Below are 5,886 nucleotides of genomic sequence, written 5' to 3' on the forward strand. Positions count from 1 at the left end.
TAATTCTACCATTTAAAGTAGGTTCTTTAACTCTCAAAAATCAAGGATTGTTTCTTTAACTTTGATAATCTTGTTGTTGACTATTTTTGAGATACCTATTTAAAGGTAAAAAAAAAAATGTCATATAAGGATCAGCTGAAGGAAGTTGAAATATTTAGCATGAAGAATGGAAGGCTTTTGTATTGGAATTGGTGGGAGTAGGACATGATGCTATCTGCAAATGTCTGAAGGACTGCCATGTGAGAGTATGACTTTCCCCTTGTTCTACTTGGCTTCACAAGAAAGATTTATGAACAATGGGCTGGAATTGTAAAGAGATAAATTTAGATTTTGTATAAATAAAAGCTTGATAATAATTAGATCTTTGATAAAGGTGGAATTGGAATAGACATAGAATCATTGATACAGTGCTTAAAGAGAAATGAGATGCCATAGAGTATAGCCTCTTCATTTTAGAAAAGAGGAAACTAAGATTCAGAGAAATAAAATGACTTTCCTAAGTTAAGTTTCCCTTCACTGGAGCAATTTAGCTATAGAAAAATTATGGAAGGAATTATTGTTCATTTACAAGTTGGAATAGATGTCCCTGTGAGGTTCCTATTCTTCTCTAACAATGCAATCCTCACCCCTACGGCAGAGACAAATAACCTCTTACTTGAATTTTATTTTTATGGAGTGAGAACTAGAGCATAACAGAAATTTTAAATACAAGTGGGGATACTTAAACAAGTTGGCTAATGTTTCCAGACATTCTTCTGACAGTGTTTAGGATAGACTAGTGTGTAGTGTGTAGTGAATACTCAAAGCTCTCTAATTTGGTCCTAATTTTGACATTCACTTGATAATAGGCTCATAGCCCTAGAGCTAAAAGAAGCTTTAGGGATAACTGAGTCTATGCCTGTCATTTTATATGTGAAGATAAGTTACTTTCAAAATCAAAAAGGGAAGTTTGAAATGAAATTTACAAGATGTGCAGCAAAGATAGACTAACAAAACCTAATGCATGATATTTGACAAGTCACATAATATCTCAGCGCTTTACATGTCTGTAAAATGAGGTAGTCGGATTTGCTATTTTCTAAGATACCTTAAAGTTTTAAGTGGCATGATGATTACTCAAGGAATCAAGAATCTTTTCAGACTTACTTTAATGAAAATATGATCTCACTAACCTATCAGCTATATTTTCCAGTTGGGTAGATCACCTCACATCTTATGAGATACAGGTTCTTAGCCTTCTGAATTTAGGGGGTCAACATGGTGCGGTGGAAATAGTTTTGAGTTTGTTATTTGGACTTGAGTTTGAATCCTGATTCTGCAAATAAATACCTGTTACTTTGGAGAAATCTTTGGACCTCTCTGCATCTCAACTTTGTTGTTGTTCAGTTTTTTAGTTATGTCACACTCTTTATCACCCCATTTAGGGCTTTCTTGGTGAAATTATTTGAGTTGTCATCCCCCTTTTCCAGTTCATTTTACAAGGTGTCAACTAGCCTATCTACAAAATGAGGTTTGGGAACTAAATGTCAGTCAGTCAATGAACAAAAATTCATTTTATTTCTGGATATCAGGAAATCAACTTTTAAATGACTGGGATGCAAAAAAAAAAAAAAAAGGAAAACCATTCTTGATTTCAAAGAGTTCACATTCTAATGGGGCAAACAACATAAAAAAACTGTATATACAAGATATGTACAGTGTGAATGGAAACCAATCTCAGAAAGGTCCTCACCAGTGAGATAAGCAAGAGAGACCTCCTGCAGAAGGTAAACTTTGAACGGAGTCTTGAAAGAAAACATGGAAGGAAAAAGAAAGAGGCGATAAGTACAATGCTGGACACATTGTAGGTGTTTTAAATATTTTATTCTTGACTCTTGAGGAGGAAGAACATTCTAAGAATGGGAAAAAGAAAACAATGAAAATGAATACTCACAAGACCTTGTCATGTGCAAGGAGGAATAACAAGAAATCACTGGACCATAGTGTATATGTGGAGTGAACTAAAGTATAAAGGACTGGAAATGTAGAAGGAGCCAGAAGGTGAAGGGCTTTAAATGTCAGAGAGCATTATATTTGATCCTGGAATAATTTGGGGACACTATAATTTGTCCAGTAGGGGAGTGGCATAGAAGGATCTGCATTGTAGGAAAAATACTTTGACAGATGAGTATAAAACGAATTGCAGTCAGAAGAGAAGTGAGGCAGGGAGTCAAATCAGAAATCTCCTCAAAAAGTTCAAGTATGAAGTAGTAAAGGTCTATACTCAGGTGGAAACTGTACAGACTGGGGCGACTATGAATATGGTGATTCCCTAGACAATAATAGGACATTTTGGAAGAGGGGAGTGTTTTAGGGGAAATATAATGATTTCTGTTTTCAGATATGTTGACTTTGAGATATCTCTGGGATATCCAGTTCCAAGTGGTCAAGAATCAATTTCTTTTCAGTTCCTATCTAACTCAGATCTATGTGCTTCTATGATTATTCATATGGTCTCTCCTTTGTGCTAGGGGCTTTCCTTAAGGTGGTTTAGCTTTGTTTCCAAGCTATATGTGGATATATATGATCTATTAATTGCCCCTTGTCTTTCCCACATGAGTAGATACCTTACTTTTTTATTCATGCTTTATCTTTTCTTAAAACTATCGAAAATCTCATGTTTTAAACATAATCCATTGAGGGAAGTAATATGTTCCAGCAGTCCCTCTATCTCACTAATACATAAAATAAGTGGAGAATTCATTCTCTGCTCTAGGTTTCCTCAACTGTCACTGTTGTCAGGATTTCCAGGATAGTTGATTTCCATTTTCACTACTTCAAACATCAGATATGCTAAAAGTGACTAGCAGTGTATTGAAATCCCTATATTATGTATTTGTTCCTGGATTTCACTTACTCACTTTCCCCTGAACAGTCTAACTTCTGTGGGCAAAATTTAGAAGTAAAATGTGTACTGCTATGAAGTTAAAAGGCAAACAAGAAAGAGAGAAAGAGAAAATAGGACAGGAGTAATGAGTAATGTTAAAAAGGCACAAAAGGGACAGATAAAAGTATAACAAACTTTCCACCAAGAAGATTGTGAAAATTTGCTTGTTCCCAAGTCACTATAAGTTCAAGCATCTCAGGACACAGCTTCTGTACTTACTCAAAAGTCTAAACTCTGTGCTTATGCCTTGGCTAATCTAAAGACAATAATTGCTACATACACACACACACACATACATGGATACATATATAATGCTAAGCTATCTAATCATCTTAAGGAAAGCCCTTAGCACAAAAGAGAAACCATATGAATAATCATAGAAGCACACAGTTTTAAGTTAGATAGGACCTCTACAATTTATATATGCATGTATATATAGATAAACAAAGACACATATTACATTACATTATATTTTAGTAGCTTGTTTTCCTTTCAAGGTCTCTAAGAGGTCATATCAACAAGAATTTAAGCATTTAATATTTGCTATGCACTTTCCTAAGCATGGAGGATACACAGAAAGGTGAAACCACTCCCTGCTCTCAAGAAGCTTACAATCTAGGGAGAAACGACATACATGTGACTATTTCCAAATACACGATAGACAGTAGGAATCAGAGATGATTTTAAAGAAAAACTACATTAATGGAAACTTGGGATTCTTGCAGAATGTAGAAGCTTATCTGACACTTGGTAAAAGCCAGTGAAACTATAAGACAATGATGAGCAGAGAAAGAGTTCCAGGCAGAGAGGACAGCCAGTGAAAACGCAGTCTCTATAAGAAATTATGTCTTGCGTGAGGAAGAGTAAATAGGCCAGTCATTGGAATAGAGAGGAGAAGGATGGGAGTAAGATGTAAGATGACTCACAATGTAAGGTACCCAGATTATGATAGACTTTAAAAGTCAAACAGAGGATTTTTGTTTGATCTTGGAGTTATTGGGAACCCCTTTGAGTGAATGTACTAGAACAATATAAATATGTGCTGTATTATTGAAGTACACTGTAACACAATAAAAATTAGACTTTCAAATGTAAAGGAAAGTGTATATATAGACTGAAAAATCAGTATTAATTTGTTGTTGTTCAGTCATGTATAATTCTTTGTGATCCTTTTTAGGATTTTCTTGGCAAAGAATGCTGAAGTGGTTTACCATTTTCTTCTCCAGTTCATTTTACAGATGGGAAAGCTGAGGCAAATAGATTGAAGTGATTTGCTCAGGATCACCCTAAGTGTCTGAGGCCAGATTTGAATTCAGGAAGATGAGTCTTCCTGACTCCAAGATCAACACTCTAACAACTGTGCAACCTAGCTGTCATACAAAGAGATGGGACTAACTATTAGATAGATCTGTTATTTAAGTGGTAAAAGGAACTCTCTGCTGAGGAAATTCCTTTTACAAATTGAAGCCTTCACTTTCTCCACAACTTAAATCCTCAAAGTTGCTGAGTAAACTGAGACTAGCCTAGTGAAATTTAAGTGACTTGTCCATCTTACTCAGCCACTTACTCTCAAAGTAGGACTTACTCAAGTGTTCTTCCTTTCAAAGTTGATTCTTAATCTACTATACCATTCTTCATCTTTTGTTTTGAGAGAGAAAAATAAACAAAAAAATAAGTAAAGAGGTCAGTAGGGTTTTGCTTTGAATTTCACCATCATAGCAAATTCTACACTTTAAATTAGAGGTAGGATTGAAAAAAAATCAAGGACATGATAATTTGAACAGATTGAAGACTACTTGGTGCTTTTCTTATCAACTCCTCACATTGCTCATGCTATAATTATTTTATGGATATGTCACAGATGTTGAAACATACTCATAATCAATATTTGCCCTGAAAACCTCACCTAAGCTTTGCAATTTCCCTAAGGGAAATTTCTATCAAGGACACCACTGTTCTCACAATTATCCAGATTTGCAACCACAGAGTCAACCTCTGATTTTCACTTTCCCTTATTTCCCATATATAATCATATACAATTTTTCCTCCTGCTCCCTTCCTTCCATTTGAAGAGTTCCCAAACTAGTTCCAGTACTCAGAAAATCCTGGCTAAACTATTGCAATAACCTCCTGGTTGACTCTGACTCTTCTCTATATTCTAATGCATCCTCTATACAGCTGCTAAATAATTTTCTTAATGTGTGAGTTACTGCATCACTGCTAGATTATCTCCTTTGTTTGGAGGTTGAAACTATTCGCAAGCCAACTCCCATTATTTCTAGGTTGAATTAATGTTAGATCACACACACACATACACACACATACACATGTGCTACGTTCCAGACTGACGCAATTGATGCTCCCCATGCACACCATCTCATCTTTAACCTCGAGTACTCACTCCCAGTAATGATTTCATTCCTCAGCCCTCTGCCTCGTGAAATTTATATGAAGACAACTGAAATTCCATCTACCTCCTATATGGTGTCTTTCCTGCTGTTCCCCATTTTATACATTCACTCTTTCCCAAATTTATACAAAGAAAGAGAGACAGAGTCACACCCACAGAGACAGAGAGAGGGAAAGAGAAAGAGAGAGAGAGAGAGAGAGAGAGAGAGAGAGAGAGAGAGAGAGAGAGAGAGAGAGAGAGAATCTAAAATCTACTTATCTGTTCAGTTCATTCAGGACAAAGACCTTTTTTTTTGGTCACTGAATACCCAGGATTTTAGACAATGTCTATGTCACAATATTTGTTCAATTGAATTGAATCTACTTGCAATTTCCTTGCGAAGATTTTTGCTGTATGCTTTTTAGACTACTCTCCTTGATTAAGAAAATAGGAATGAAATCTCAGTTGAGTAAATTTTCCTTTTGCCTGTCATTCCTTTTCATCACTACAAATAATTCTATAACTTTCTGGATTTTACTTAGGCTCCCAAATGTCCTTTATATTATTGTCT

This window comes from Notamacropus eugenii, chromosome 4 (assembly GCF_028372415.1).
Source record: "Notamacropus eugenii isolate mMacEug1 chromosome 4, mMacEug1.pri_v2, whole genome shotgun sequence".
NCBI classification, from domain to species: Eukaryota; Metazoa; Chordata; class Mammalia; order Diprotodontia; family Macropodidae; genus Notamacropus; species Notamacropus eugenii.